Source organism: Trifolium pratense, linkage group LG4, assembly GCF_020283565.1.
Source record: "Trifolium pratense cultivar HEN17-A07 linkage group LG4, ARS_RC_1.1, whole genome shotgun sequence".
Classification (NCBI taxonomy): Eukaryota; Viridiplantae; Streptophyta; class Magnoliopsida; order Fabales; family Fabaceae; genus Trifolium; species Trifolium pratense.
The window spans coordinates 51,089,163-51,102,910 of NC_060062.1; the positions used below are offsets into that span (position 1 = coordinate 51,089,163).

Consider the following 13,748-nt stretch of genomic DNA (forward strand, 5'->3'; position numbering starts at 1 on the left):
AAAACTAAATATTGAATGCATTATTTGGCACGACCAAGCATGAAGAAGAAATTCCGTCAAAAAAAAAGTATGAAGAAGAAAAAGAAAAACATTTTTACAAGAAAGTAAGTCATGGTAGATTAACACTTAATGGTTAGGTTCCAGTTTAAAACAAAAAGTTACTATTTCCATTAAAAGTAAGAAAGTCTCATTTTAATTCTCACAAAATATAAAACACTTATCTTATTTTATTTTTGTCAAATAGCCTGATAGTTAGAAATTTATCTCTTGAGGTGAATAAGCGGTGTTGTTTGTAATACATGTGGCATGGACTGGTGTGAAGCCAAGTGTTGGTCACTTTTAAGATGTTTGGCTCACTATGTTTTAGACATGTGCCAGAACAGCTTAGAAGAAAGCTGGGGCTTATAAATTGTATTCTCCATCAGAAAACACGATGGTTACAAGTAGAGATGTGCAGTTTGATGAGGCTAAAAGCTGGAACTGGAGTGGTAATGTTGTACACAAGGATGCTGCAACATTTGGTGTGACAACTGTGCTTGAAGAAATAGAAGAAGTACCGATCGAAGTCACTAATGCACCAGATCAACCAATAAGGAGGCTATGATGGCAGAGTCAGAACCAATAAATTTGGATCAAGCCATGAAGGATTCAAATTGGTTAGAAGCAATGAAAGAAGAGATAGATGCTATAGAGAAGAACAATACTTGGTATCTTGTTGACAAGATTGGAGACAATTGATGTGAAGTGGATTTATAAGCTGAAGCTGAGACCAAATGGTGAAATAGCCAAGTACAAACCAAGATTGGTAGCTAGAGGTTTCCTTCAGAAAGCTGGAATAGACTTTAATGAAGTATATGCACCTATTGCAAGATTGGAGACAATAAGAATAGTGGTAACTATTGCAGCCTATAATGGTTGGAAAATGCATCAGTTACTTAGATGTGAAGTCAAATGGACCATTGGAGGAAGAGGTTTATGTAAAGCAAGCAGCCACCAGGATTTGAGGTCAAAGGTCAAGAACAGAAGGTGTCAGAACATGGAGTATGTGTGAAGGGCTCAAAAGAAAAGATTTTAGTGTGATTCAATGGATTCAATGGACAACAACAACAACAATACGTCGACGGATTCCCATTTCAATTATTTTGTTCTCTTCGGATTCCTATCCAAATAAGTGTGATATATGTTTTCAATGAATTTTTGGTTTGGGTTATTGTAATTTTTTTTTTTGCAGGTTTGGATTGTGAAATATGATAGAGAAGAAGATTAAACATATTAACATCTAAGTAAAAATAATAAAAAATAAAATAAAATAAATGGATACATTTGAAACCGGTCACAAGTTACATAGACAAAATGAGTGGATGATGTGGCAAAGTTTAATTGGTATGTGTTAGAGAGTGCGTCCGGACAGGGGTTGTCTCCAGTGAAATTTTCTCTGGATTCCCTCATGTGTGCATCTCTGCCCTCAATTACCTTTTTTTGGTTGACCAACTTGTAGAAAAGAAAAAAAAAAGTGGATGGCCAGGATTTCATGGGAGAGAAAATTAATGGGAGAGGATCCATCCCCCTAGCACTCCTCATACTAACTAATATGTAATTGCTAATTTTATTTTACTCTTTTTAAATATATGTTTCAACATAATTTCTTAATATTATTTTGTTTTATGATTAAATTTTAATTTTTTTTAACAATTAATTGATTTAAAATAATAGAAATTTAGTTATAATTTTTTTATGTTAACAGGGCTCCATAAAGACTCCGGAGATCCACATGAATATTGAGAGAAAATCCCCCATGATAAGAAATGAGATCGGGGATAAAGGATAATTTGAGCGGTGACGAAGAGTGCGAATGTATTCACTGCCACTGTACTGCTCCATTGACATCTCTAGTAGTCACGCTTTCTGGAAACTATAAGCACAAATAATGATGTTACAGACTAATAGAATTTCAAGGACACCTTAAAATTATGAATAATGCTAAAGTGCACGACTTCCTTTTATCGTGCAAATGCGATGACGTGATGTGGCACCTCAATCCAATTATATTATTTGATCTAAAATTACATTTACATCCTTCATAAAACGTAGCAGCATCACGAAACTCCTTCCTCCCTTACCCAATTATCTGCAACTCCGCCGGACACTAAGATTTAACGGCGACGGCAACAACAAAGGTGAAGGTGAATAAAAATACAGCGACAACCGTGACCACAACAATTTTGGACAACGACGATGAGACTATGGCAACACAACTGTGGTAGCAACCAGTGGTAGTTGTGTCGAGACAAGTCACCGATCAAACTTATTTCCTCCTTATCTCCACCTCTATTTTATATTTTTTTGGGAAAAACTGTTTTAATTTTTGTATTTAATTCACAAAGGAAATTGATATTTGTTTTTACTGCTCCCTCTATGATGGAAAGACTCTGTATTTGATCACTGGTCCACCATTTGATTGAGGTACCTGTGCTGCTTTGACAAAGACACTATTTTTGCTTCGTCTTGTTTCCAGATCTTTTACTTTGTAGACGGTGACAATTTATTATTTTCACTTTTCTTTTATTTTTGCTAAAAAAAACATTAGAAAAGAAAGTTGTCGTGCAATTGTCGTGCTATTGGCTGTCGTGCCATATAGCAATGCTGTAAAATTATTTCTATAAACTCATTAATTTCAAGGACACAAATGATGAGTCAATTTGGTTGTGGTCATTGTTAAAATGAAGATAATATTTAAATCGGCTCACCAATATTTTTTATTTTTTTAAATTCAGTATCCGGTCAAGAACGACTAATTTAACGATATCAACTTAAGTCCTTTATGTACTAACGTATATTAACTATATTCATATCAACAGGAAAAAAAAATTCCCAAAACTCATGATCAACACATATTAACGATACCCGAAAAATCATCAATAATCTTTTAACTTTTAGTAACTAGAAAGCTTGAAATCTCCATTAGATAAATTTCCATCAACCATATCTACTATCCTACAACCACTAGCACTGCAGTCTACGGCACATATATAACTCCCTCTGATCCTTTTTATAAAAAATAATTCATTTTTTAGATTCATTAAATGACTGAGGTATAATATAAATCATATATACCGATTATTCAATAAACTTAAAAGGCCAATTGTTTCGTATAAAAAAGACCGGAAGTAGTATATTTACCATTTCAAAGTGGCCATTATTGGCCTTAAAAATCAATTATGCCACTTTATGTGATTTGTGATAAATAGAAAAGCACACAAAAATAAGATTCATAATATTCATCAAACTAGTACGTACCTGTTTACCCTGAAATTTGGTAAATAAGCGATTTATTCTTTTTCAATAAATGCCATGTTAGTGCGCCAAATCTTCATTAAATACTCCTTATCAAAAATCTGAGATAACAGTACCACTGATTTGAAAGTGGACTTGTATAAGCATGGTAGTGTCTAGCATGAACTCCACTGCTGTGAACAAAAACACAACAAATAGACTTGTAGTGGGTGCTTCCTGATAGAATTCAATATATTAGCATATTGATTCCAACATCAATACCTAAATAGCTAGTACAGCTCTTGATCATGACAGTTAAAAATCAGAAATACTAGAATAACCAAACATAAACCAACCATGATGGTAACATGTTTAACATGAGAAAAATCCATAATCAAGTTCATTGGAGAAACACAAATTTGAAAATTCTTGCAGCATGATGGTAACATGTTTAACATGAGAAAAAAACAGCCAATGAGCCATATGACAGCAACAAGATTGATACTACATCAGAATAAAGAATCATCAATTAAAAGCGGGAAGAGAACTAGCTAAAACTCAAGGCAAGGCCACACACTGTGCAAGAGTATCCGCCACACCTCGAAATCTAATTGATACTGCATATAGAACTATTGATCAATAGCAAAAAAATATCTCAGACTAACGTATCAGAAAAGGATATTTCTTCCAAAATGATGACGCAGAACCAAAAGGACACATAGTGATTGGTCTTTCACCTTTTTGCGTTAATCTTATGCCATAAATTAAATTTCAGCATATTCATAAATCCTGCAAGATCTTCTCTGGTATTATTCTCTAGTTTTCCCAGGGGGAAGGGGGCTCAAGCTTCAGGCGTCAAGCTAGAAATCAGTGCCAGCAAGGCCAACAAATACAAAAATCTCACATGATAGAAAATTATTTCACCCTAATAGAAAATCGTAGTAGAGAGTTTCACTAATTACTCCCAGAGCAAAACTCCATGTTAGTTAATGTGCTGATTTCATGTTAGTGGAATATGTTAAGATAGTGGAAATTATCTAGTGTAAGTGAAGAGTTACATGAGTAAATCGTCATTGTTATTAGTGGAAGCACTTAGTGCTTAGTGGAGTGTTTAATTATGGATTAAGCACCTAGTAGTGGTGACTCTTTGATAGTTGTAACCATCACTACTCATGCTATATATATTCATGTGTATGAGATGCATTTGATAAGAAAAAATACATGAATATTCAGCCCCAAAAGTATTCTCTTACTCTAAATTATGCAGCAATATAGTTTATCATATACTACCATTATCATTGAGTAAATTAGTGTCAGTTACCACCTCTAGAATACCACCAACACTCCAACACAGAAAATATCTAATCTCTTGCTGTAACAGAAAATAATTTCATCCTAACCTTCAAATTGTTAGGCCACGCTTTGCAAGACTATCAGAACCTCAAAACTTGATTGATACCATTGATCAATACCGAGTATCTCTGGAAAACAAACTGAAATCTATTTCACCAAATCTGATCCAAAGTCGTGAAAGTCAAGGCCAATATGAAGGACCATTAACTCTAGATTATCACCTAAACGAGTTAACCAGTCAACTATGAAAAACTACCCTCTAGTCACATGGTAATCACAGAACAAGCATAATTACTTATGTGGAAAATTGGCCGAAGACAAGGAGTAGCAAATATCCCTGCAACACAGTATGAACCAAGCTAGCCTATGACAATTTAGGCGTCCTTACAAAGCACAATGCAACAGTCAAAAGAAAGAAAGAAAGAAAGAAAAAAAAACAACTAGCAAAACTCACAGCTAGGAAAGGACGCATCTTCCAAAATGACGAGACCAAACCAAAAAATATGTGTTATGAAAAAAGAATGTTGCTGTGTGGCCTTTGTAGTTTACCATTTTACCTTACTGAGAATTAATTATATATCTTTGCTTGTTCTACTCTCTCTGCAATTTACCATGATATACTGCTTAAGCAGTTAGAACAAAAAAAGCAACAATGTTACGCAAGCAAACACTACAATTACAAATGATGCATCAGTGAACCCAAATAATCAATTTCAAGGTAATTTTTTTAATCATACTTCAAGGTATGTAACATCCCAAGAATTACATTTTGAATGGAAATTTACTTAAGAGTCCATCTACTAGGCTACACAATACCATTACACAACATTGTTATGAAATGTATACCAAGTATTAACAAATATCTATCCAAGCCTACCACAAACTTTGGAATCATCATATGGCTCAAACCTTAGGAGCAAATCTAAGTACAACATGTTACATTTTTTGTTTAGGATGATCAAGGTTCAAATCGTACCATCTCAATTATAGATTATGAGCAATTAAGTCATTATTACAGCTATATTTGACGCATCCAGGACTATATTGAAATTATATTAGGAATTAGGAATAAAGAATCCATATTGCAGATGGATAAGCTCAAACATATCACAATTTTGCATTACGAAATGCATTTCATCAAAGCACGTGCCATCCCAAGAATTACATTTTGAATAGATATTGTATTTGGGGATCACGAGACTAAACTTTACAATCTCAATTATGAATAAAGAATTCACATTTCAATAACATTTAGGTGGAAGGTCATCATCACTAGCTCAAACATAATTATCCCATAATAATTTACCATGATGTAGAACAGAAAAATCAGTCACTAAAACACAATTGTAGTTAAAGGAAAGGAGCATAAACTACTTTTTCCTTAGCAGTAGTAAATTGGATTCATGTACTATCCATTTTAAAGGGGTACATTTAAATATTGATTATGTGTGAATTCAAATAATAAATATCAAATTGTACTTAAGGGTCGTCGAGACGACATTTGTCATTTAACGATCTCAGTTAAATATTTGGCTAAAGTATTCACACATAACAGTAGTGTATATAGGCCCAGGGTCAACAGTAGCTAAAACATATCATCCAACAATTTGCACAGTCAATAGTTATTGAACTTGAGGATCATTGAGGCAACATTGGACCATCTCAAAATTTATATAGTCAATAGAAATTAGACTTAAAGGGTCACCAAACCAACATTTTACCATCTCTAAATTTATATATCCAATAACAATTTAATTTAAGGATCATCGAAGGCAACATATATCCATCTCAATATTTATATAGCCAATAACAATTATACTTAAGGTCATTGAGGCAACAGTTAACCATCTCTAAATTTATATATCCAATAAAAATTTAATATTAAAGGCAAAATATATCCATCTCAGTATTTATACAGCCAATAACACTTGGACTTAAGGGTCATCGAAGCAACAGTTAACAATCTTTGAATTTATATATCCGATAACAATTTGATTTAAGGGTCATCGAAGGCAACATAAAACCATCTCAGAATTTGATTTAAGGGTCATCAAAGGCAACATATATCCATCTCAGTATTTATATAGCCAATAACAATTGGACTTAACAGTTAACCATCTCTGAATTTATATATCCAATAACAATTTGATTTAAGGGTCATCGAAGGGAACATATAACCATCTCGGAATTTGATTTAAGGATCATCGAAGGCAACATATATCCATCTCAGTATTTATATAGCCAATAACAATTGGACTTAACAGTTAACCATCTCTGAATTTATATATCCAATAACAATTTGATTTAAGGGTCATCGAAGGCAACATATAACCATCTCGGAATTTGATTTAAGGATCATCGAAGGCAACATATATCCATCTCAGTATTTATATAGCCAATAACAATTGGACTTAACAGTTAACCATCTCTGAATTTATATATCCAATAACAATTTGATTTAAGGGTCATCAAAGGCAACATATAACCATCTCGGAATTTGATTTAAGGGTCATCGAAGGCAACATATATCCATCTCAGTATTTATATAGTCAATAACAATTGGACTTAACAGTTAACCATCTCTGAATTTGTATATCCAATAACAATTTGATTTAAGGGTCATCAAAGGCAACATATAACCATCTCAGAATTTGATTTACGGGTCATCGAAGGCAACATATATCCATCTCAGTATTTATATAGCCAATAACAATTAGACTTAAGGTCATCGAGACAACAGTTAACCATCTCTAAATCTATATATCCAATAAAAATTTAATATCGAAGGCAAAATATATCTATCTCAGTATTTATACAGCCAATAAGACTTGGACTTAAGGGTCATTGAAGCAACAGTTAACAATCTCTGAATTTATATATCCAATAACAATTTGATTTAAGGGTCATCGAAGGCAACATAAAACCATATCAGAAGGGTCATCGAAGGCAACATATATCCATCTCAGTATTTATATAGCCAATAACAATTGGACTTAACAGTTAACCATCTCTGAATTTATATATCCAATAACAATTTGATTTAAGGGTCATCGAAGGCAACATATAACCATCTCGGAATTTGATTTAAGGGTCATCGAAGGCAACATATATCCATCTCACTATTTATATAGCCAATAACAATTGGACTTAAGGGTCATGGGGCAACAGTTAAGTATCTTTGAATTTATATATCCAATAACAATTTGATTTAACAGTCATCGAAGGCAACATATAAGAATCTCTGAATTTATAGAGCCCATACCAATTTGACTAATGGTCATCGAGACAACATATACCCATCTTAGAATTTATATTGCTAATAACAATTAGATTTAAGGGTCATTGAGGCAACATTTTACCATCTCGTAATTTATTTAGCCAATAGTAATTGGACTTAAGAATCCTTGAGGCAATATATAACAATCTCTAAATTTATATAGCCAATAGCAATTTGACTTAAGAGTCACCGCGACAACATTTAACCACCTCAAAATTTATATAGCCAATAACAATGAGTCATCAAAGCAACATTATTCCATCTAATATGAGTAGTGATTAACTAGCACTTTCAGTAAAGTGTATTTCTATTCTATTAAGTGTATTTCTACTTTACTATTCTAGAATATTCCTTGCCTTGCCAAATGACATCTGGTAATAGAAGACTATTATACAGTACAGCTAACAGAGTTACTTACAGGGGTGTAGGTTTAGCACCACCTTGGTGTAGGATAGCATTGGATATAGAATAGTCAATAATGTGCGAACTAATAAAAATAACTATGTCGACCTAAAAAGTTGCATGTTATTCTCTTCCGCTGTGTTGACATTAGTATCATCAAATTAGACATAAACAAAAATGGTTAAAAAATTGAACTAAACCTTTACAAAAGCATGCTTTACAATTGAAATGTGTTCTATAACTAAACATAAATCAGAAACATTTTCTCATAATTCTGAACACAGCCCTACCACTTAAAGTATGAAAATCAACATAACATCATGCCACATTAAACCTTTCTAGTCAAATATGGACTGTGGTTATGCACAAAACTAAGACCATAAAGCAACATAACATTGTAACATGTGTCTAAATAGGATTATAGTAACAAACATCATATTAAACCAGTGTGCACCAAATTAAATCAACTATTGTATCTTTAATAATCAAAGGAGAAAAAATGCACCTTTTGCAGCATATCATCATGTCATCTTCATCCTCTTTTTAATATTCTGAACTGTAAAATGCACATTGCAAAAAGTCATGGGTTAACATAGTTATTTCTTGGTGGTGAAGCTATTGCATAAAAAATTACAACTTTGGCGAGTAAATATATTATATAAGTCATCTCATACCCAAAGCAACAATAAAAGAATTTAAAAAAAACTGTGTAGTAACAATTGACATATAGGTGGGGTTGTCACCTGGGTAGTTAATTAGTGGAGCTTTCTCTTGGACTGCTGTAGGTGGTGTTGTCACATGTGTAGGTGGTGTCGTGGTGAACGTAGGCGTTTCTTGTTGACTGCTTCAAGATCTCCATGTCGTACAAACCTTGAATGACCCTTCACAGCTAAATAAAATGACAATCATAAAACTTCTTAAAGATAAACTTGCTAAAATTAAAGCCAATAATAGATCAAGGAGACTTCTCTATACACAAAGGTATCACCAGAGCATTTAATGTTAAATCGACTCAAAGAGTCATATTGTGAAATTAGAGTGAGTTCTACTACTTTATCTCATTTCCCTATAATAAACCTTATAATAAACAAGGAATGAATAACCAATCAACAAGAATCGTATAAACCCCTTTTCTAATTCAATTAGGTTTCTAAATTCTTTCTAAACCAGTAACCTATGCTTCAAAGAACAAAATTTAGAGAGAAATAGAGGCTTTACCTTGAGTTAATTGATGATGGAGATGACTAAAACGTCACATACAAAGAACATGGGTAGTTTTGATAGATCTGGTGTGGCAAAGTAGAAAATTTGTTGCAGTGATTAATGGGGTTTTAGGGTTTGTTTGAATGGATTGGGATTTTGGGTTTGAAGAAAGGATGGAATTGGAAGAAGATTTGTACGGAAGAGTGGAAGAGAAGGTTCGGAAGAAACATTATATCCGGAGTAATTAGTCAATTTAGTCCCTAAACTATCACTCTCTTGCCAACTTAGTCCCTAAACTATTAAAACCAACTAAAAGGTCCCTAAACTATTTTTCATCCATCAATTTAGTCATCCGTTATATTTTCCGTTAACTGTTCTTTAAAACTCTAAAATTCAAAAGCTACTTTTACGCTTATCTCTCTCTTCTCGATCAACTCTCTCAACTCCATTAATTTAGTCCTCCGTCACCAACTCTTTTTTCTTCAACCCCCTTCAATTGCATCTTCTTATCTCTCTCTTCTTGATCAACTCTCTCAAATCATCTCAATCTGAAAACCATAGCGCCACCTATACGCTCCAATTCCGGTTGCCGTCGTTGTTTAACGTACGTTTTTCACTGTTTTTCGTTCTAACTTTTATAAATTTGTAAGGGTTTATTCTCACTTGTTAATTTTCATGAATGAAATTTGTGTTTTTTAGTACAATGAACCATGTTGTTTTAGCTTGAACCAAATTTGTTTTAGAGTGAACCATGTTGTTGTTGCTTCTTTTATCGCTTATTCATGTTGATGCTATTTTGAAGCTTTTGTATCTCTTATATTATTACCATCTATATTATTGTTTATTGTTTATGTTGCTTTGTGGTCCTAATTTGTTTAAGTATTATAGTGGTCCTAATTTGTTTCTTTTTTATGCAATTGTCTCTCTATTTTGGAATACTCCCCTATTTTGCTTGTGGTCCCTGTTTTGTCTCCTCAATGTTTTCTCAATTTGTGCTCTTTGTTAATACTATACATTATATTATATTAGATGGCTGAAAGTGATGATGATACAAGTGATGGAGGAAGGTTCTCTTATCACTCAGAAGAACTTAGAGGGCCTATTAGTTCATCTGATGAAGAGAATGAATCAGTGAGAGTTAATTATATATCCACAATTCAATGCTGAAGTTCAATTTGGGGAAGTTATATATCCAGTAGTTGCTGTTAAAAATATCGTAGTTAGTCCGGAACTTGTAGATCCAATGAAAGCATACAACAACACAAGGGAGACAACATCGATGAGATTCATGCCAACTCCAGGATTAAGCCGAGGATCACGCAATGAAGGACCTTCTACTTAGTGCTTTTGTTTGATTGTTGCATATAATATTTGGTTTTTTGTAATGATGCATGCTAGTTTTCTAGTAATGAAATTATGGTTTATGATTAATATTGTTTTTTGGGATGAATTTCGCCTTAGGTGATTAGCTATGGATTGTGATTTAGTTAGTTCTTTTGATGGATAATGGATTTGTTGACTTATGTAATGAATTTGATGGATTATGGTTTAGTTGATTTATGTAATGAAGATTATGGTTTATGGTTTAAACTATGGTTAAGTTTGTTTTTTGGTTTATGTTGATTTAGCAGTAATGTTTCATTTGGTTTAAATTTGATTTAGCAGTAATGAATTTTTGTTGTTACTAGGTAGTGAACGAGACAAAGGATGATTTAGCATTAATGAATTATGTTAAAAATGAATTTGATTTAACAGTATGGTTTAGGGACTATTTGTTTTAGCAGTTTTGATTTAGCAGTATGATTTAACAGTGTTGTTACTATTTTGTTGTTTTTTAAGATAGTTTAGGGACTAATTAAATTGAAGTATTTTTTATAGTTTAGGGACTACTAACAGTCACTTAACGGAAAAGTTAACCGAGGGACTAAATTGAAGGATGTGAATATAGTTTAGGGACCTTTTAGTTGTTTTTAATAGTTTAGGGACTAAGTTGGGGAGAGAGAGAGAGAGAGAGAGAGAGAGAGAGAGATATTTTGCGTTAAAGCGAGATGAACGTTATGAAAATTTTATTTGAATTTCCGAAAATTAAATTAGGCTAACGGTGCTATTTACGCGTATAGTCCCACCACCTTCATTTCTTTTAAAATAACAAGAAAATTGTCTCTTGGTCAAAAAAAAAAACAAGAAAATTGTCTTAGGGACATTGCAATTAAATTACTTGACAAAAAAAATAAAGGGTATGTTTCGGAGTATACAACGGATACATGCAGAATATGCCAAACACAGTAAATAGATTTTTTTCTCAAATAAATAGATTTTTTTTTTGTGATAAATAGATTTTATCACCAAATAAATAGATTTTTTTGTTTGGTTTTTATCGAGAAAAAAGTAAGATTTATAATGAAGGAGAAACCGAAAATGTAGGATATTAGTGAAGACGAATGAGATCTACATTATTTAATAGAATGAATTTTTTTTTTGAACAAACCAAAATGAGATATATATATATATATAAATAAGTAAAACCATATTTAATAGAATGAATTGCTAATCTTTCTCTTAATGAACCGGCGGTACCTAGGCGGTACTCCCTTAAATTTTAATTATAAGCAATTATTATTTTTGTTGTTTTTTTTTTTATTGATCAGATAATTGTAGTCTGAAATTTAAATAATTTAAATAACGGATGTATCTATTGTGGAATATGGTTAACAATTAGTTCCAAAATAATTATCAAATTTAACTATATGCATTATTCACGTAATTTACTTTGACCATATTTTCTATTGACATATAAATTCCAATATTATCATATAAGATGTTGTTTGATTTGTCTAGATGAGTATTTTGAAGATATACACTTTTTATAATTTTTAATAGGGAAATGCTATTGTAAAAAAAAATAGAGAAATGGCAATAGTTAAGCATATTAATAATGAAGTTTCTTCTTAAAATATGTATATTCAATACTTTAAAAATGTAAGTACGTTAAGTGGTCAACGGTATCGGACGGTTCAAACAAATGCAGTCAATAAATATAGTGTTTAAATCATAACCGTCTGATCTTGATCGGACGGTTATAAATGGTCTGACCGTATGACTGCACCAAAAAAATGACTGCATGGAATCCAAGTCCGTCAACGGTGTCATTTATTTTGTGGCGGATGCAATATTACGACTACATGAGAACTAAAGGGATTCCTCATGAATTTGAATATAGCATTGGTGGGATTAGGGGTTCAAAATTAGCAAAATTACTGTTTGAATCACCTAACAAAGATTGAAAATAGGCTTAAATGCAGTTTTGGCCCCCCAAGTTTCACAATTGCTTGATTTTGGCCCCCCACGTTTCGATTGCTTGATTTAAACCCCATAAGTTTCACAATTGCTTGATTTTAACCCCCCAAGTTTCAATTGCTCGATTTTGACCCCCAAGTTTACCCCTTTTGCATTTGCTAGCCCCCCGTCGAATATTTTGATTAAAAATTGGTTATGTGGCCTTTTAAAATTAAATAAGTATTTAAAAATAAATAAATAAATTACAAATTGTTTTTCAAAAACTAAATTATAAAATATTTTTTTTATTATATGTAGTTTATAAAATAATTTTGTTATATAAAAAAGTAAAAAAAACATTTTATATGAACTATTTTTTAAAAACTTTGTAAACTTTTTTTAAATAAAAAATAATTATTAAACATTTTATTAAAAAAACAATTTTTAATACATTTTTATCAAAGCAAATATTATTTGTTTTTTATTTTTTTATTTAAAACATATTTTTAATTTTTTTAAAAATGTCACATAAGCAATTTTTAGTCAAAAAAGTTAATGGGGGGCTAGCAAATGCAAAAGAGGTAAACTTGGGGGGCCAAAATCGAGCAATTGAAACTTCGAGGGCTAAAATCAAGCAATTGTGAAACTTAGGGGGTTAAAATCAAGCAATTGAAATATGAGGGGCCAAAATCAAGCAATTGTGAAACTTGGGGGGTCAAAAATGCATTTAAGCCTTGAAAATAAAGGTTGCAGAATGAACAATTTTTTTAAGCAGAAGATTGAATATTCTTGAATAATCAAAAATTAGAAATATGAGTTTTTTTTTTACTAATTCAATAATCAGGTAGTAAATGAAATTACTGTAGTCATTCAAACCTTTTAACTAATGGTTATATGAGTTAGGATCTTTTTTGTGGTGATATGAGTTAGGATCTATTGACATCAAATATTAAACTAAAATTTA

General features: G+C 32.0%; 1 long non-coding RNA gene across 1 annotated transcript; it reads right to left on the reverse strand.

The window, feature by feature from the left end:
• Positions 1-3,246: 3,246 nt before the first annotated feature.
• Positions 3,247-9,117, reverse strand: LOC123882460. Its single transcript, XR_006799819.1, has 3 exons — positions 9,049-9,117; positions 8,811-8,861; positions 3,247-3,510 (listed from the first exon to the last, which is right to left on the reverse strand). It is a non-coding gene; the product is annotated as an uncharacterized LOC123882460 (long non-coding RNA).
• Positions 9,118-13,748: the final 4,631 nt, after the last annotated feature.